The sequence below is a fragment of the Heterodontus francisci genome, chromosome 7 (genome assembly GCF_036365525.1).
Source record: "Heterodontus francisci isolate sHetFra1 chromosome 7, sHetFra1.hap1, whole genome shotgun sequence".
Taxonomy (NCBI): domain Eukaryota; kingdom Metazoa; phylum Chordata; class Chondrichthyes; order Heterodontiformes; family Heterodontidae; genus Heterodontus; species Heterodontus francisci.
In genome coordinates, this window is record NC_090377.1 from 119,167,331 (window position 1) to 119,189,495 (window position 22,165).

Sequence of the window (22,165 nt, forward strand, 5' to 3'; positions counted from 1 at the left end):
TACATACAAGGAAATCAGAACTAATTAGGGATCAAGAGAGAGCTGCAACTTAATTGGAGCTCGACACCAGTGTGGAGCTAGCTACTGAATTGTGGGTCAAAACCTGTTCAGTTTTTTGATTGGCTTGAGTTTGATGCGAGAGAAGATGAGCCCAGCGCCAGTCCACTCTAACTTCCTGCCAACTCCTCACCATGCCTGACTTACTTACCTCGGTCATTCAGCGCTCTGCACACGTGTTGGTGCTATCCATCAGCTTTACATTGAGTTTGTAAGGACCGCTGCGTTAGGTTTGTAAAAGCGGCTCAAAAAGGAATGTAGGAGAATAACGAACAGGAAAAAGCCTGCGTCACACTCATTATAACCACACACTTTCTCCCACCTCCCCCCTCTTCCCCACCTCCTGCAGTAATGTCATCTCCTGGGAGAGGCAAATGAAGAAAGACCTTCCCTGGTATGGAGGGAAGGTCTTACGAGGAAAGGCTGAGGGACTTGAGGTTGTTTTCGTTGGAGAGAAGGAGGAGGAGAGGTGACTTAATAGAGACATATAAGATAATCAGAAGGTTAGATAGGGTGGATAGTGAGAGTCTTTTTCCTCGGATGATGATGGCAAACACGAGGGGACATAGCTTTAAGTTGAGGGGTGATAGATATAGGACAGATGTTAGAGGTAGTTTCTTTACTCAGAGAGTAGTAGGGGTGTGGAACGCCCTGCCTGCAACAGTAGTAGACTCGCCAACTTTAAGGGCATTTAAGTGGTCATTGGATAGACATATGGATGTAAATGGAATAGTGTAGGTCAGATGGTTTCACAGGTCGGCGCAACATCGAGGGCCGAAGGGCCTGTACTGCGCTGTAATGTTCTAAAAATAAAAGAAAAGGAACCCACAAACCTTGGGCCAAGAAGGGGAAAAATACTCTGGAAACTTCCTGCCCAACCCCCTTAGGCAATCGAAACCAGTCCAGGAGATCACATGGAACAAGTGTTATCTATAAGGACACTTACCGTCTATATGGTGCGATCTCTGCCTCAGTCAGAAAGCAGTCCAGCTCCCTCTTGAAGGCTGCCGAGAGTCAGCACCCAGCACACGAGCCGGCAACACTAAATATACAATTAAACAGATTGTGGAAGATTTATAACAGAGCCTGAGTTATAATGGATTTAAAGCGATGTTCTTCATGCAGGAATTTTTGGCAATCGATGTCCATTAGGAGAGAGAAACGAGTGAGATGAGCGATAAAGCATTCCACCAAGATAAAGTAATGGGGCAGCCACACAATGGCATATTGTAATGTGGCTAGTGGCAGCATGAGCTAGAATTCCCCCTTCACTGCCTGGGCAGTGTATCTGATAGATCATTACATTACATAGATCACATTACATAGGATATATAGCACAGGAAACAGGCCATTCGGCCCAACCAGTCCATTCTGGCATTTATGCTCCACTTGAGCTTCCTCCTGTCTTTCCTCATCTAACACTATCAGCATAACTTTCTATTCCCTTATCCATCATTTGCTCATCTAGCCTTCCCCTAAATATATCCGTACTACTCGCTTCAACCACTCCCTGTGGTAGGGAATTCCACATTCTCACCACTCGCTGGGTAAAGAATTTGCTTCTGAATTCCCTATTGGGTTTCTGGGTGACTATCTTATTCTGATGGCCTCTAGTTTTGCTCTTCCCCACGAGTGAAAACACTCTGTGTCTGCTCTATTAAAACTTATCATAATTTTAAAGACCTCTATTAGGTCACCCCTCAGCCTTCTCTTTTCAAGAGGGAAGAGACCCGGTCTGTTCATCCTTTCCTGATACATTCACCCATATCTCTGGTATCATCCTTGTAAATCTTTTTTCACCCTCTCCAGTGCCTCTATATCTTTTTTATAATATGGCCACCAGAATTGTACTCATGTTATGTTGCTGGACTAGTGATCTAGAGATGTGAGTTCTAAATCCCACCGTAGCAGCTGGGGAATTTAAATTCAGTTAATTAAATAAATCTAGAATAAAAAGCTAATATCAGTCAATGTGAACATGAAACTGCTGGATTGTTCTAAAAACCCAACAGGTTCATTAATGTCCTTCAGGGAAGGAAAGGTGCTGTCCTTACTTGCTCTGGCCTACATGTGACTCCAGGCCTACAGCAATAAGGTTGACTCTTAACTGCCCTCTGAAATGGCTGACCAAGTTTATGCAATCTATCCTCATAATTTAACGTTTTGAGTTCTTGTATCATTCTCGTATATCTCCATTGTACCAGTGGAAATATATCCTTCCTGATCTGCAGTGACCAGAACAGAACTCAATACTCCACAAAGCTGGATACAATTGAAGCACAACTTCCTCCCCCTTCATTTCCAACCCTTGAGATAAAGGCCAATATTATAGCAGCCTTTTCGATTACTTTTTGTATCTGTGCACTGTTCTTTAAGCATTTGTGTACCTGGCACCCAAACCTCTTTGCTTCTCCACAGTTTCTAGTCTCTCGTTAAGAAAATATTCTGATTTGTCTTTCTTGGATCCAAACCTCTCACTTCCCCATATTGAACTCCACCTGCCACAGTTTTCCCCATTCACTTAATCTGTTTGTTTCTCTTTGTAACTTTCTGCTCCCATCTACAGACCTTACTGTGCCTCCCAACCTAGTGCCAAGAAAACCCAACCATCCGGCCTTATTGGAGCAAATCACAGAATGCCAAAGAACTCATTCTTTAATGAGGTTCTGTGTGAGCTGAAATGCTGACTGTTTTTTCCTGACAACCAACAATGCCGAGTCAGCTCAGAGGTTGTTTTCTATAAATATTGCTATTGTGTACAAGATATAAGCAGGCCCCTCTGCCGAGCGAGCTCTGATGAGCTAAATCATTGAACAGATAAAAGAAAGTGTGTGCACTACGGTGTCACACAGGAGCCGAATCCCTGCTCTCACAGGCACCAGGGTTTCCTTATTCATTCCAGTTTGCTCCTTTCCTTCTCCCGAGGGTGCTAACCCTTGCTTGCATGCAATTCTCGAGGATTGGCCTGGGGTTTCCTGGAATTACAGATCAATCTCCTGGACACCGCGACAAACAAGCCAGGAAAAAAAAAAAACCACAAGGGCATTGAAGAAGCTGTGTCTGATAACAATATTAAAAATGGGTAAAGGTGGTTGTGACTGGCTGTCAAAAATCAGCCCAATTAGCATGGGCAGGCAGGCGGGGCACTGTAAGGCTGGATTTGTTGGGTGACCAATGGTAGGAGTGTGTGGGTGGGATAGTGGAAGGCAGGAGCTGATATTGTAATGGAGTCGACGGGCAGAATTTAACATGCCTCCCTCACCCACCGGGAGTGGGCTGGGAGGTAGGGGGGGGGCATAAAATCATGTGGGAGGTGGGGGGATGCTGTGCCTGTCACCTACCCACCCCACCACTATTTTACTAGCAACGGGGGAAGTGGCAAACGGCCCACCTGCTCCAGGCCAACTGAGGCCCTGAAGTGGCCAATTAATGGCCACTTAAGGGCCTCCTCCTGCCACCGTTGGTATTTTACCTTACCAGTGGCAGACGGGCACTTCAACACCTGAGGAGGTCACCCAGTAATATCTGGGAGCCTCCTTGTGTGTTGTGGGGGTCATCTCCAAATCAGGCACCCTGTGTCCCCCGGAGGGGCCCCCCAGCAGCATGGGCCACCCCCACTAAAACTATCCCCACTTCCATGCTCTCTGACCCACCCCCTCGCTGGGACCTAGCCAATTGTCCCCAGCGAGCCCCGACCCCACTTACTTGTTCCGAGGCCGGCATCCCATCGTGGCTCCTCTCACTGGGTGCAGTCCCAGCAGTGGCCACTGCTCCCGGAAGTGCTGCTGGGACTGAAGGGCTGCCGGCCATCTGATTGGCCGGCAGATCTTGGATGTGGGGCATCCTGCCTCAGAGAGACGGAAGTCCCAACCGAGGCCAGTTAAGGGCCTGGGCCATGTAGATTCCTAAATTGGGGTCAGACAGTGGACTCGATTCCTTTTGTTTGTTGGTGGTCCTCAGGGATCGCAACAATATGATGAAAGCTCCAGGAATACAGGCAATGAAAGTTAGCAACCCTAGTTCAGTCCCTGAAGCCATAGGGATAACTGAGAGTCAAGTATCTGCTGATGGTAGAGGAACATATGGTAGAACTATGCTCAGTAGAAGAAAAACGTACTACAGGAGTTTCCAATAGTGTTAAAAATTATTAATGTGCTATTAACTAATAATTAGCATCTGTGATACAGATGCAGTATGATTAACACTCTGAGTGTGATCTGTCTCACAGCAGCCATTCTGTCTATAATCAATGTTCCTTTTATACTTTGTACTTCTTTTCTCCAGTCGAAGCTACGGTTCCACAGATTCTGACAGGTCTCCTTTTCCAAATGAACAATCATGATGTTTCAGCCGAAGGACTGTCAGCAAGTCATTCAATCATAGAAACATCACAGCCAAACACAATCATAGAAACATCACAGCCAAACACAATCATAGAAACGTCACAGCCAAACACAATCATAGAAACATCACAGCCAAACACAATCATAGAAACGTCACAGCCAAACACAGCCATAGAAACGTCACAGCCAAACATAACCATAGAAACATCACAGCCAAACACAATCATAGAAACATCACAGCCAAACACAATCATACAAATATCAAAGCCAAACACAATCATAGAAAAGTCACAGCCAAACACAATCATAGAAACATCACAGCCAAACACAATCACAGAAAAGTCACAGCCAAACACAGTCATAGAAAAGTCACAGCCAAACATAATCATAGAAACATCACAGCCAAACACAATCATAGAAATGTCACAGTCAAACACAATCATAGAAATGTCACAGCCAAACGCAATCACAGAAAAGTCACAGCCAAACACAATCACAGAAAAGTCACAGCCAAACACAATGATAGAAACGTCACAGCCAAACTCAATCACAGAAACATCACAGCCAAACACAATCACAGAAAAGTCACAGCCAAACACAATCATAGAAACATCACAGCCAAACACAATCACAGAAACATCACAGCCAAACACAATCATAGAAACATCACAGCCAAACATAATCATAGAAACATCACAGCCAAACACAATCATAGAAAAGTCACAGCCAAACACAATCACAGAAAAGTCACAGCCAAACACAGTCATAGAAAAGTCACAGCCAAACATAATCATGGAAACATCAAAGCCAAACACAATCATAGAAACGTCACAGCCAAACACAATCACAGAAAAGTCACAGCCAAACACAGTCATAGAAAAGTCACAGCCAAACATAATCATGGAAACATCACAGCCAAACACAATCATGGAAATGTCACAGTCAAACACAATCATAGAAACGTCACAGCCAAACACAGTCATAGAAACATCACAGCCAAACACAATCATAGAAAAGTCACAGCCAAACACAATGATAGAAACGTCACAGCCAAACACAATCACAGAAACATCACAGCCAAACACAATCACAGAAAAGTCACAGCCAAACACAATCATAGAAACGTCACAGCCAAACACAATCACAGAAAAGTCATAGCCAAGCACAATCACAGAAAAGTCACAGCCAAACACAATCACTGAAACATCACAGCCAAACACAATCACAGAAAGGTCACAGCCAAACACAATCACAGAAATGTCACAGCCAGACACAATCATAGAAAAGTCACAGCCAAACACAATCATAGAAACATCACAGCCAAACACAATCATAGAAAGGTCACAGCCAAACACAATCATAGAAACGTCACAGCCAAACACAATCATAGAAAAGTCACAGCCAAACACAATCATAGAAACATCACAGCCAAACACAATCACAGAAACATCACAGCCAAACACAATCATAGAAACATCACAGCCAAACACAATCATAGAAACATCACAGCCAAACACAATCATAGAAAAGTCACAGCCAAACACAATCATAGAAAAGTCACAGCCAAACACAATCATAGAAACATCACAGCCAAACACAATCACAGAAACATCACAGCCAAACACAATCATAGAAACATCACAGCCAAACACAATCATAGAAAAGTCACAGCCAAACACAATCATAGAAACGTCACAGCCAAACACAATCATAGAAAGGTCACAGCCAAACACAGTCATAGAAAGCTCACAGCCAAACATAATCAAAGAAACATCACAGCCAAACACAATCATAGAAATGTCACAGCCAAACGCAATCATAGAAAAGTCACAGCCAAACACAATCACAGAAAAGTCACAGCCAAACACAATGATAGAAACGTCACAGCCAAACCCAATCACAGAAACATCACAGCCAAACACAATCGCAGAAAAGTCACAGCCAAACACAGTCATAGAAACATCACAGCCAAACACAATCATAGAAACATCACAGCCAAACACAATCACAGAAATGTCACAGCCAGACACAATCATAGAAAAGTCACAGCCAAACACAATCATAGAAACATCACAGCCAAACACAATCATAGAAAAGTCACAGCCAAACACAATCATAGAAACGTCACAGCCAAACACAATCATAGAAAAGTCACAGCCAAACACAGTCATAGAAATGTCACAGCCAAACATAATCATAGAAACAGCACAGCCAAACAAAATCATAGAAATGTCACAGCCGAACACAATCATAGACACGTCACAGCCAAACACAATCATAGAAACATCACAACCAAACTCAATCACAGAAAAGTGTCCGCCAAACACAATCACAGAAACGTCACAACCAAACACAATCATAGAAAAGTCACAGCCAAACACAATCATAGAAACATCACAGCCAAACACAATCATAGAAAAGTCACAGCCAAACACAATCATAGAAACATCACAGCCAAACACAATCATAGAAAAGTCACAGCCAAACACAGTCATAGAAATGTCACAGCCAAACATAATCATAGAAACATCACAGCCAAACAAAATCATAGAAACGTCACAGCCAAACACAATCATAGACACGTTACAGCCAAACACAATCATAGAAACATCACAACCAAACTCAATCACAGAAAAGTCACAGCCAAACATAATCATAGAAACATCACAGCCAAACACAATCATAGAAAAGTCACAGCCAAACACAATCATAGAAACATCACAGCCAAACACAATCACAGAAAAGTCACAGGCAAACACAATCATAGAAACATCACAGCCAAACACAATCACAGAAACATCACAGCCAAACACAATCATAGAAACGTTACAGCCAAACACAATCACAGAAACGTCACAGCCGAACACAATCATAGAAAAATCACAGCCAAACACAATCATAGAAACATCACAGCCAAACACAATCATAGAAAAGTCACAGCCAAACACAGTCATAGAAACATCACAGCCAAACATAATCATAGAAACATCACAGCCAAACACAATCACAGAAATGTCACAGCCAGACACAATCATAGAAAAGTCACAGCCAAACACAATCATAGAAACATCACAGCCAAACACAATCATAGAAAAGTCACAGCCAAACACAATCATAGAAACGTCACAGCCAAACACAATCATAGAAAAGTCACAGCCAAACACAGTCATAGAAATGTCACAGCCAAACATAATCATAGAAACAACACAGCCAAACAAAATCATAGAAACGTCACAGCCAAACACAATCATTGACACGTTACAGCCAAACACAATCATAGAAACATCACAACCAAACTCAATCACAGAAAAGTCACAGCCAAACATAATCATAGAAAAGTCACAGCCAAACACAATCATAGAAAAGTCACAGCCAAACACAATCATAGAAACATCACAGCCAAACACAATCACAGAAAAGTCACAGGCAAACACAATCATAGAAACATCACAGCCAAACACAATCACAGAAACATCACAGCCAAACACAATCATAGAAACGTTACAGCCAAACACAATCACAGAAACGTCACAGCCAAACACAGTCATAGAAACATCACAGCCAAACACAATCATAGAAACATCACAGCAAAACACAATCATAGAAAAGTCACAGCCAAACACAGTCATAGAAACATCACAGCCAAACATAATCATAGAAACATCACAGCCAAACACAATCACAGAAATGTCACAGCCAGACACAATCATAGAAAAGTCACAGCCAAACACAATCATAGAAACATCACAGCCAAACACAATCATAGAAAAGTCACAGCCAAACACAATGATAGAAACATCACAGCCAAACACAATCATAGAAAAGTCACAGCCAAACACAATCATAGAAACGTCACAGCCAAACACAATCATAGACACGTCACAGCCAAACACAATCATAGAAAAGTCACAGCCAAACACAATGATAGAAACATCACAGCCAAACACAATCATAGAAAAGTCACAGCCAAACACAATCATAGAAACGTCACAGCCAAACACATTCATAGACACGTCACAGCCAAACACAATCATAGAAACATCACAACCAAACTCAATCACAGAAAAGTGTCCGCCAAACACAATCACAGAAACGTCACAACCAAACACAATCACTGAAACATCACAGCCAAACACAATCACAGAAAAGTCACAGCCAAACACAATCACAGAAATGTCACAGCCAGACACAATCATAGAAAAGTCACAGCCAAACACAATTATAGAAACATCACAGCCAAACACAATCATAGAAAAGTCACAGCCAAACACAATCATAGAAACGTCACAGCCAAACACAATCATAGAAAAGTCACAGCCAAACACAGTCATAGAAATGTCACAGCCAAACATAATCATAGAAACATCAGAGCCAAACAAAATCATAGAAACGTCACAGCCAAACACAATCATAGACACGTTACAGCCAAACACAATCATAGAAACATCACAACCAAACTCAATCACAGTAAAGTCACAGCCAAACATAATCATAGAAAAGTCACAGCCAAACACAATCATAGAAAAGTCACAGCCAAACACAATCATAGAAACTTCACAGCCAAACACAATCACAGAAAAGTCACAGGCAAACACAATCATAGAAACATCACAGCCAAACACAATCACAGAAACATCACAGCCAAACACAATCATAGAAATGTGACAGCCAAACACAATCACAGAAACGTCACAGCCAAACACAGTCATAGAAACATCACAGCCAAACACAATCATAGAAACATCACAGCCAAACACAATCATAGAAACATCACAGCCAAACACAGTCATAGAAATGTCACAGCCAAACATAATCATAGAAACATCACAGCCAAACACAATCATAGAAATGTCACAGTCAAACACAATCATAGAAATATCACAGCCAAACGCAATCACAGAAATGTCACAGCCAAACACAATCACAGAAAAGTCACAGCCAAACACAATGACAGAAATGTCACAGCCAAACTCAATCACAGAAAAGTCACAGCCAAACACAATAATGGAAACGTCACAGCCAAACACAATCACAGAAAAGTCATAGCCAAACACAATCTTAGAAAAGTCACAGCCAAAACAATCACAGAAAAGTCACAGCCAAACACAATCACTGAAACATCACAGCCAAACACAATCACAGAAAAGTCACAGCCAAACACAATCATAGAAACATCACAGCCAAACACAATCACAGAAAAGTCACAGCCAAACACAATCATAGAAACATCACAGCCAAACACAATCACAAAAAAGTCACAGCCAAACACAATCATAGGAACATCACTGCCAAACACAATCACAGAAACATCACAGCCAAACACAATCACAGAAAAGTCACAGCCAAACACAATCATAGAAACATCACAGCCAAACACAATCACAAAAAAGTCACAGCCAAACACAATCATAGGAACATCACAGCCAAACACAATCACAGAAACATCACAGCCAAACACAATCACAGAAAAGTCACAGCCAAACACAATCACAGAAAAGTCACAGCCAAACACAATCACAGAAAAGTCACAGCCAAACCCAATCACAGAAAAGTCACATCCAAACACAATCATAGAAACATCACAGCCAAACACAATCACAGAAAAGTCACAGCCAAACGCAATCACTGAAACATCACAGCCAAACACAATCACAGAAAAGTCACAGCCAAACACAATCACAGAAACATCACAGCCAAACACAATCACAGAAATGTCACAGCCAGACACAATCATAGAAAAGTCACAGCCAAACACAATCATAGAAACATCACAGCCAAACACAATCATAGAAAAGTCACAGCCAAACACAATGATAGAAACGTCACAGCCAAACACAATCATAGAAAAGTCACAGCCAAGCACAGTCATAGAAATGTCACAGCCAAACATAATCATAGAAACATCACAGCCAAACAAAATCATAGAAACGTCACAGCCAAACACAATCATAGACACGTCACAGCCAAACACAATCATAGAAATATCACAACCAAACTCAATGACAGAAAAGTGTCCGCCAAACACAATCACAGAAACGTCACAACCAAACACAATCACTGAAACATCACAGCCAAACACAATCACAGAAAAGTCACAGCCAAACACAATCACAGAAATGTCACAGCCAGACTCAATCACAGAAAAGTGTCCGCCAAACACAATCACAGAAACGTCACAACCAAACACAATCACTGAAACATCACAGCCAAACACAATCACAGAAAAGTCACAGCCAAACACAATCACAGAAATGTCACAGCCAGACACAATCATAGAAAAGTCACAGCCAAACACAATCATAGAAACATCACAGCCAAACACAATCATAGAAAAGTCACAGCCAAACACAATCATAGAAACGTCACAGCCAAACACAATCATGGAAAAGTCACAGCCAAACACAGTCATAGAAATGTCACAGCCAAACATAATCATAGAAACATCACAGCCAAACAAAATCATAGAAACGTCACAGCCAAACACAATCATAGACACGTTACAGCCAACACAATCATAGAAACATCACAACCAAACTCAATCACAGTAAAGTCACAGCCAAACATAATCATAGAAAAGTCACAGGCAAACACAGTCATAGAAACATCACAGCCAAACACAATCACAGAAACATCACAGCCAAACACAATCATAGAAATGTTACAGCCAAACACAATCACAGAAACGTCACAGCCAAACACAGTCATAGAAACATCACAGCCAAACACAATCATAGAAACATCACAGCCAAACACAGTCATAGAAATGTTACAGCCAAACATAATCATAGAAACATCACAGCCAAACACAATCATAGACATGTCACAGTCAAACACAATCATAGAAATATCACAGCCAAACGCAATCACAGAAATGTCACAGCCAAACACAATCACAGAAAAGTGACAGCCAAACACAATGATAGAAACGTCACAGCCAAACTCAATCACAGAAAAGTCACAGCCAAACACAATCATGGAAACGTCACAGCCAAACACAATCACAGAAAAGTCATAGCCAAACACAATCTTAGAAAAGTCACAGCCAAAACAATCACAGAAAAGTCACAGCCAAACACAATCACTGAAACATCACAGCCAAACACAATCACAGAAAAGTCACAGCCAAACACAATCATAGAAACATCACAGCCAAACACAATCACAGAAAAGTCACAGCCAAACACAATCATAGAAACATCACAGCCAAACACAATCACAAAAAAGTCACAGCCAAACACAATCATAGGAACATCACTGCCAAACACAATCACAGAAACATCACAGCCAAACACAATCACAGAAAAGTCACAGCCAAACACAATCATAGAAACATCACAGCCAAACACAATCACAAAAAAGTCACAGCCAAACACAATCATAGGAACATCACAGCCAAACACAATCACAGAAACATCACAGCCAAACACAATCACAGAAAAGTCACAGCCAAACACAATCACAGAAAAGTCACAGCCAAACACAATCACAGAAAAGTCACAGCCAAACCCAATCACAGAAAAGTCACATCCAAACACAATCATAGAAACATCACAGCCAAACACAATCACAGAAAAGTCACAGCCAAACGCAATCACTGAAACATCACAGCCAAACACAATCACAGAAAAGTCACAGCCAAACACAATCACAGAAACATCACAGCCAAACACAATCACAGAAATGTCACAGCCAGACACAATCATAGAAAAGTCACAGCCAAACACAATCATAGAAACATCACAGCCAAACACAATCATAGAAAAGTCACAGCCAAACACAATGATAGAAACGTCACAGCCAAACACAATCATAGAAAAGTCACAGCCAAACACAGTCATAGAAATGTCACAGCCAAACATAATCATAGAAACATCACAGCCAAACAAAATCATAGAAACGTCACAGCCAAACACAATCATAGACACGTCACAGCCAAACACAATCATAGAAATATCACAACCAAACTCAATCACAGAAAAGTGTCCGCCAAACACAATCACAGAAACGTCACAACCAAACACAATCACTGAAACATCACAGCCAAACACAATCACAGAAAAGTCACAGCCAAACACAATCACAGAAATGTCACAGCCAGACACAATCATAGAAAAGTCACAGCCAAACACAATCATAGAAACATCACAGCCAAACACAATCATAGAAAAGTCACAGCCAAACACAATCATAGAAACATCACAGCCAAACACAATCATAGAAAAGTCACAGCCAAACACAGTCATAGAAATGTCACAGCCAAACATAATCATAGAAACATCACAGCCAAACAAAATCATAGAAACGTCACAGCCAAACACAATCATAGACACGTTACAGCCAACACAATCATAGAAACATCACAGCCAAACACAATCACAGAAAAGTCACAGGCAAACACAATCATAGAAACATCACAGCCAAACACAATCACAGAAACATCACAGCCAAACACAATCATAGAAACGTTACAGCCAAACACAATCACAGAAACGTCACAGCCAAACACAGTCATAGAAACATCACAGCCAAACACAATCATAGAAACATCACAGCCAAACACAATCACAGAAACATCACAGCCAAACACAATCATAGAAACGTTACAGCCAAACACAATCACAGAAATGTCACAGTCATAGAAACATCACAGCCAAACACAATCATAGAAACATCACAGCCAAACACAATCATAGAAAAGTCACAGCCAAACACAGTCATAGAAATGTCACAGCCAAACATAATCATAGAAACATCACAGCCAAACACAATCATAGAAATGTCACAGTCAAACACAATCATAGAAATGTCACAGCCAAACACAATCACAGAAATGTCACAGCCAAACACAATCACAGAAAAGTCACAGCCAAACACAATGATAGAAACGTCACAGCCAAATTCAATCACAGAAAAGTCACAGCCAAACACAATCATGGAAACGTCACAGCCAAACACAATCACAGAAAAGTCAGAGCCAAACACAATCTTAGAAAAGTCACAGCCAAAACAATCACAGAAAAGTCACAGCCAAACACAATCACTGAAACATCACAGCCAAACACAATCGCAGAAAAGTCACAGCCAAACACAATCATAGAAACATCACAGCCAAACACAATCACAAAAAAGTCACAGCCAAACACAATCATAGGAACATCACTGCCAAACACAATCACAGAAACATCACAGCCAAACACAATCACAGAAAAGTCACAGCCAAACACAATCATAGAAACATCACAGCCAAACACAATCACAAAAAAGTCACAGCCAAACACAATCATAGGAACATCACAGCCAAACACAATCACAGAAACATCACAGCCAAACACAATCACAGAAAAGTCACAGCCAAACACAATCACAGAAAAGTCACAGCCAAACACAATCACTGAAACATCACAGCCAAACACAATCACAGAAAAGTCACAGCCAAACACAATCATAGAAACATCACAGCCAAACACAATCACAGAAAAGTCACAGCCAAACGCAATCACTGAAACATCACAGCCAAACACAATCACAGAAAAGTCACAGCCAAACACAATCACTGAAACATCACAGCCAAACACAATCGCAGAAAAGTCACAGCCAAACACAATCATCGAAACATCACAGCCAAACACAATCACAGAAAAGTCACAGCCAAACACAATCATAGAAACATCACAGCCAAACACAATCACAAAAAAGTCACAGCCAAACACAATCATAGGAACATCACTGCCAAACACAATCACAGAAACATCACAGCCAAACACAATCACAGAAAAGTCACAGCCAAACACAATCATAGAATCATCACAGCCAAACACAATCACAAAAAAGTCACAGCCAAACACAATCATAGGAACATCACAGCCAAACACAATCACAGAAACATCACAGCCAAACACAATCACAGAAAAGTCACAGCCAAACATAATCACAGAAAAGTCACAGCCAAACACAATCACAGAAAAGTCACATCCAAACACAATCATAGAAACATCACAGCCAAACACAATCACAGAAAAGTCACAGCCAAACGCAATCACTGAAACATCACAGCCAAACACAATCACAGAAAAGTCACAGCCAAGCACAATCACAGAAAAGTCACAGCCAAACACAATCACAAAAATGTCACAGCCAAACACAATCATAGGAACATCACAGCCAAACACAATCACAGAAACATCACAGCCAAACACAATCACATAAATGTCACAGCCAAACACAATCACAAAAAAGACACAGCCAAACACAATCACAGAAAAGTCACAGCCAAACACAATCACAGAAACATCACAGGCAAACACAATCAGAGAAACATCACAGCCAAACACAATTGCTTCCTCATGGGCTCGAGCACAAAAATCAAGGCTGACACTCCAGTGCAGTACTGCGGGAGTGTTGCACTGTCAGAGGTGTCATCTTTCAGATGAGTCGTTAAACCGAGGCCCCAGCTGCTTGCTCAGGTGATTGTAAATGATCGCATGGCACTATTTTGAAGAAGTGATAGCATAAGAGTAGGGAATAGTATGTTATAGGTGGGGTCAGAGTAAGGGAGAAAGTAATAAAGTCTGAATTAGGGTTAATGTGCACGTATGTGAATGCACAGAGTGTGCTTAATAAGACTGGTGAGGTACAGACGTTGATTGCCATGTGGAAATATGATGTTGTGGCTATAAAAGAGACCTGGCTAAAAGAAGGGAGGGCAGGACTGGGTGTTAAATATTCCTAGATGCAAGGTGTTGAGGAAAGATAGGAAAGGGAAAAAATGGGGAGGGGTGGCAATATTGATTGAGAAGAGCATTGCAGTTCTGGAGAAAAAGGACGTCCCAGAGGGGTCGAGGACAGAATCAATTCGGCTAGAGCGAAGGAACAAAAACAGTACGGTGACATTGCTCGGTGTTGTCTATAGGCCACGATCTAATGGGAAGGACATGGAGGAACAAATTTGCAAGGAAATTACAGAAAAGTGCAAAAAATATGGGGTAGTTATAATGGGGGACTTTAATTATCCAAACATAGACTGGGATAAAAGTAGTGTAAAGGGCAGTGAAGGTCAAGAGCTCCTGGAGTGTGTTCAGGAAAATTTTCTACAACATTATGTTGCTAGTCCAATGAGAAAGGAGGCACTGCTAGACCTGGTTCTTGGGAATGAGGTGGGCCAAGTGGATCAAGTATCAGTAGGAGATCATTTAGGGGATAGTGATCATTGTATCATAAAGTTTAGGCTGACTATAGAAAAGGACAAAGAGCAATCCAGGGTAAGAATAATGAATTGCGGGAAGGTCAACTTCAACAGGGTAGGAATGGAGCTGGGGTGAATAAATTGGAGTCAAAAGCTGGCAGGAAAACTGGTAGATGAAAAATGGGCGACTATCAAAGAAGTGATAGTTCAGGCACAGTCAAGTTATATTCCCTCAAAGGGGAAAAGTAAGGCAAACAGATCCAGAGCTCCCTGGATGACAAAAGAGATAGAGATTAAGATAAAGAAGAAAAAGTGTGCTTATGACGGATGCCAGGTGGAAAGTACCATTGAGAACCAGGCTGAATATAGAAGGTCCAGAGGGGAAGTGAAAAAGCAAATAAGAGAAAAGTGATCAGTATCAGTAAAGTGATGTAAGCTTTCATCAACAGTGCCATCAAGCAGCACTTGCTTAGCAACAACCTGCTGAGTGACGTTCAGTTTGGGTTCCGCCAGGGCCACTCAGCTCCTGACCTCATTACAGCCTTGGTTCAAACATGGACAAAAGAGCTGAACTCAAGTGGTGAGGTGAGAGTGACTGCCCTTGACATCAAGGCAGCATTTGACTGAGTATGGCATCAAGGAGCCCTCGCAAAACTGAGGTCAATGGGAATCAGGGGGAAAACCCTCCACTGGCTGGAGTCATACCTAGCGCAAAGGAAGATGATTGTGGTTGTTGGAGGTCAATGATCTGAGCTCCAGGACATCACTGCAGCAGTTCCTCAGGGTATGTCCTAGCCCCAACCATCTTCAGCTGTTTCATCAATGACTTTCCTTCAATCATAAGGTCAGAAGTGGGGATATTCGCTGATGATTGCACAATGTTCAGCACCATTCACAACTCCTCAGATACTGAAGCAGTCCGTGTAGAAATGCAGCAAGACCTGCACAATATCCAGGCTTGGGCTGATAAGTGGCAAGTAACATTCGCGCCACACAAGTGCCAGGCAATGACCATCTCCAACAAGAGAGAATCTAACCATCTCCCCATGACATTCAATGGCATTACCATCGCTGAATCCCCCACTATCAACATCCTAGGGGCTACCATTGACCAGAAACTGAACTGGAGTAGCCACATAAATACCGTGGCTACAAGAGCAGGTCAGAGGCTAGGAATCCTGAGGCGAGTGACTCACCTCCTGGCTCCCCAAAGCCTGTCCACCATCTACAAGGCACAGGTCAGGAGTGTGATGGAATACTCTCCACTTGCCTGGATGGGTGCAGCTCCAACAACACTCAAGAAGCTCGACACCATCCAGGACAAAGCAGCCCGCTTGATTGGCACCCCATCTACAAACATTCACTCCCTCCACCACCGACGCACAGTGGCTGCAGTGTGTACCATCTACAAGATGCACTGCAGCAATGCACCAAGGCTCCTTGGACAGCACCTTCCAAACCCGCGACCTCTACCAACTAGAAGGACAAGGGCAGCACATACATGGGAACACCACCACCTGCAAGTTCCCCTCCAAGTCACACACCATCCTGACTTGGAACTATATGGGCATTCCTTCACTGTCGCTGGGTCAAAATCCTGGAACTCCCTTCCTAACAGCACTTTGGGTGTACCTACCCCACATGGACTGCAGCGGTTCATGAAGGCAGCTCACCACCACCTTCTCAAGGGCAATTAGGGATGGGCAATAAATGCTGGCCTAGTCAGCGACGCCCACATCCCATGAAAGAATTTTAAAAAAAGAAGCAAAGAGAGAGCATGAAAAGAGACTGGCAGCTAGCATCAAAGGAAATCCCAAAGTTTTCTATAGGCATATAAATAGTAAAAGGGTGGTGAAAGGAGGAGTGGGGCCGATTGGGGACCAGAAAGCGGATTTACACATGGAGGCAGAGGGCATAGCTGAGGTATTAAATGAATACTTTGCATCTGTCTTTAACAAGGAAGAAGATGCAATCCAGGCAATGTTGAAAGAGGAGGTAAGTCAGACACTAGAGGGGTTTAAAATTGATAAAGAGGAAGTATTAGATAGGCTGTCTGTACTTAAAGTGGATAAAGCACTAGGGCCAGATGAGATGCATCCAAAGATACTGAGGGAAGTGAAGGTGGAAATTGCAGAGGCATTGGCCGTAATTTTCCAGGCTTCCTCAGACTTGGGGGTGGTGCCAGGGGACTGGTGAATTGCAAATGTTACACCCTTGTTCAAAATTGGGTGTAAAGTTAAGCCTCGCAACTACAGGCTAGTCAGTTTAACTTCGGTGGTAGGAAAACTTCTAGAAAAAATAATTCAGGACAAAATCAATAGTCACATGGACAAATGTGAGTTAATTAAGGAAAGCCAGTATGAATTTCTTCAGGAAAAATCATGTTTAACTAACTTGCTGGAGCTTTTTGAGGAGGTGACAGAGAGGGTTGATGAGGGAAATGCTATTGATTTGGTGTATATGGATTTTCAAAAGGCTTTTGATACAGTGCCACACAACAGACTTGTGAACAAACTTGTAGTTCAGGGAATAAAAGGGACGGTAGCAACATGGATACGAAATTGGCTGAGTGACAGAAAACAAAAAGTAGTGGTTAATGGATGTTTTTCGGGCTGGAGGAAGGTTTGTAGTGGAGATCCCCAGGGATTAGTGTTGGGACCTTTGCTTTTCTTGATATATATTAATGACCTGGACCTTGGTGTACAGGGCACAATTTCAAAGTTTGCAGATGATACGAAACTTGGAAGCATTGTGAACTGTGAGGAGGATAGTGTCGAACTTCAAAAGGACATAGAAAAGTTGGTGGAATAGGCAGGCAGTTGGTAGATGAAGTTCAATGGAAAGAAATGTGAAATTATTGATTTTGGTAGGAAGAACATGGAGAGACAATATAGAATAAAGGGTACAATTCTAAAGTGGGTGCAGGAGCAGAGGGACCAGGGTGTATATGTGCATTAGTCATTGAAGGTGGCAGGACAGGTTGAGAGAGCGGTTAATAAAGCATACAGTATCCTGGGTTTTATTAATAGGGGCGTAGAGTACAAGAGTAAGGAAGTTATGTTGAACTTGTATCAGACACTAGTTCAGCCTCAGCTGGAGTATTGCATCCAATTCTGGGCGCCGCACTTGAGAGGAAAGACGTGAGGGCATTGGAGAGAGTACAGAAAATATTCACAAGAATGGTTCCAGGGATGAGGAATTTCAGTTATGAAGATAGATTGGAGAAGTTAGGACTGTTTTCTTTGGAGAAGAGAAGGCTGAGAGGAAATTTGATAGAGATATTCAAAATCATGAGGGGTCTGGACAGAATAGACAGAGAGAAACTATACTCACTTGTGAAAATATTGAGAACGAGAGGGCACAGATTTAAATTATTTGGTAAGAGAAGTAAAATTGACATGAGGAAAAGCTTTTTCACACAGTGAGTGGTTAAGGTCTGGAATGCACTGCCTGAGAACGTGGTGGAGGCTGGTTCAATTGAAGCATTCAAAAGCTATATGAAAAGGAAGACTGTGCAGGGTTATGAGGAGAAGGCAAGGGAATGGAACTGAGGGAGTTGCTCTTTCGGCGAGCCAGTGCGGACACGATGGGCCGAATGGCCTCCTTCTGCACTGTAACAATTCTGTGATTATGTGATTCTGTGAAGAGCAGGGGAGTTATCACCAGTGTCCTGGCCAATATTTATCCCTAAATCAACATCACAAAAATCAAACAGATGATCTGGTCATTTTCATATTGCTGTTTGTGGGACCTTGTGTGCGAATTGGCTGCCATGTTTTCTTCATTACAACAGTGACTACATTTCAAAAAGTACTTCGTTGGCTGTAAGGTGCTTTGGAATGTCTGCTGGTCATGAAAAGCGCTATATAAATGCACATCTTTATATGATTCGTCGTCTCCCTACCCATGGAGGATTTTGGGACCGAGGCTACCGTCCCAGCACGGATACAAATGCATTTGTGAGTTTTTAAAGTCAATTTTTCATTGAGGTGAAAGATCCACATTGCAGACATTTGACATGCTGCAGTGGAAGATTTGCACCGTCAGTCTATGAGGTACACTTCAGTAGCTGCACTGCAAAGGTACCTCATGGATTGTAAAGCACTTTGGGATGTCCTGAGATTGTGAATGGCATTGTTTAAATGCAAATCTCTCTTATTTTCTCTCTCTCTTTCAGTACTTTCTTTCAGTAAAGACCCTGAAATAAGAAGCAATTATAATGCTGAAATGGGGGTGGGGAGGGGGGAATGGAGGAGGGAAAATGGGCCAAATATTCTTCCTTATCTGGATAATATCATGTGCTCGGGTGAGATGTCCAAGAAACATCTCAGATAAGTTGTTAAATAGCAGCAAACGCAAAGCTGTTAAAACGGCTGCATTTTGCAAAAGAATGAAATACATTCAATGTTCACGAACTTTTCTCGGTGCATTTTTTGCGAAGGGAAATGACATATTTCACTCCAGCCATTGCTGTGACAGCCACTACTTTACATCGAGCATTCTTTGATGGTTCTCAGTAAATAAACCAGCCCAGTAATGAAAATCTCAAACTGGAAAGCACCACTAAACATAACTGAAAAAAAATCAGATTCCAAAAGTTTCCAGAAATAATGATAAAATTGTCAAATATTCTTTACTTTAATTAGGCTGAAATCCATTCCATACTCAACATTTCCCCTGGAACCATCTATATATATGAAAGTTACAATAGGAAGTAGGAAGTATCAATTATTTTTCTGAAACTGAATTGTGTCAAACGTTAGTAGAGGTTGCAATTATCAGCTGTGTACACTAGAGGACGCCAATACCATATAATCCAATTGCTCTCTCTCTCTCTCTCTCTCGTCACTTCAAACATTGCCGGAAAACAATATTTAATCATTAAAGACTACAGGACAGGTTAAAATAAAGTGTGAAAGGTTAATGACATGTTAATCTTTATCTGAAGGGACTGCAATACAAAGAGGCAAAGAGGTGGAAGTTTACCACATAGTAGACTTATTAGTTAAATTAAAGCATATGGCATTAAAGGGACAGCAGCAGCATGTCTACAAAATTCTGAGAGGGACAGAAAGCAAAGAGTGGTGGTTAGTGCTTGTTTTTTTTAGACTGGAGGGAAGTGTGCAATGGCATTCCCCAGAGGTCAGTGTTGAGACCACTGCTCTTTTTGATACATCAACGACCTGGACTTGGGTATACAAGGCATAATTTCAAAGTCTTCAGATGACACAAAACTCAGAAAAATAGTCAGCAGTGAGAAGGATAGTAACAGACTCCAGGAGGACATAGACAGATTGGAGAAATGAGCAGACACATTGCAGATGAAATTTAACGCAGAGAAGTGTGAAGTGTTTCATGTTGGTAGGTGTTACAACCATGGCGGGAGAAGCGCACTGTCAATTCAGTCCCGTTACTCCACAGGTCGCAGCAGATTGTTAAGCTTTCACACCCAGTTGGAAAACAGCTAAGTTAAACACTCTAATAACTCCAAAATGAAACAGACCAAACCAGGTATATTTAGACAACAACAAATCAACTATTTATTCAAAAAACTAAATCTTAAACACTATTAAGATAAACCTATGTCTAAAGACCTTAGAACTTCTTATTTTAATCTAGCTCCCCCATTCACATACATACACTCAAAAATTAACAGTTAACTGGTTTCAAAAGTGGAGTTTTAAAAATTAGCTGTCTCTTAAGAATAAATAAAATAAGTAAGTTTTTGTAGGTTACATTCCTGATGGATGAAGTCTTCCAATGTGAAAAATAATCAAAGGTAACTCGCAGTCTTCATGTGGATTTGATGAAAATAGTCCTTCAGAAGATAGGCATTCAACTCTTCAGCTGCAGCAAGCTTTAAAATGTTCTTTGAATGATGAGCACAGCAGTTTCTTGAATAAGAAGGCTTTTCTTCTTTACACAGGGAATGAACTTGGCTTGTAGCTCATTGTAGAATTTCTGCTGAGAGAGAATAAACAGCTCCTTTTCTCTTCAGTGAGCCTCGCTGGAAAGTCTCTCAGAACTAACTGGTTCAGACTGGTTTTGCTAGTTCCGCACACAGCCTAGTGGAAACATTACCATGTGACTTCTCTTTCTCCTGCTGTTGCCCAGGGTAACAAAAATGCAGCTGCTGCACACTGTATCTCAGAAATTCCAGAATGTCCTCTTCCTTAAAGGCACACACACTGTTTTTAATCCGAGGAGAAAAATCATGACAATAGGATGAGTGAGGAGAGGCAATATAAACTAAATAGTAGAATTTTAAAGGGGGTGCAGGAACAGAGACCTGGGGGTGTGTGTACACAAATCTTTGAAGGTGGCGGGATCAGTTGGGGAAGTTGTTAAAAAGGCACACTGGATCCTGATAAATAGAAGCATATAGTACAAAAACAAGGAGGTTATTCTAAATCTAAATAGAACACGGGTTAGGCCTCAGCTGGAATACCGTGTTCAATTCTGGGCACCACACATTAGGAAGGACGTCACGGCTTTGGAGAGGGTCCAGAGGAGATTTACTGGAACGGTATCAGGGATGAGGAACTTCAGTTATGTGAAGAGACTGGAGAAGCTGGGATTGTTC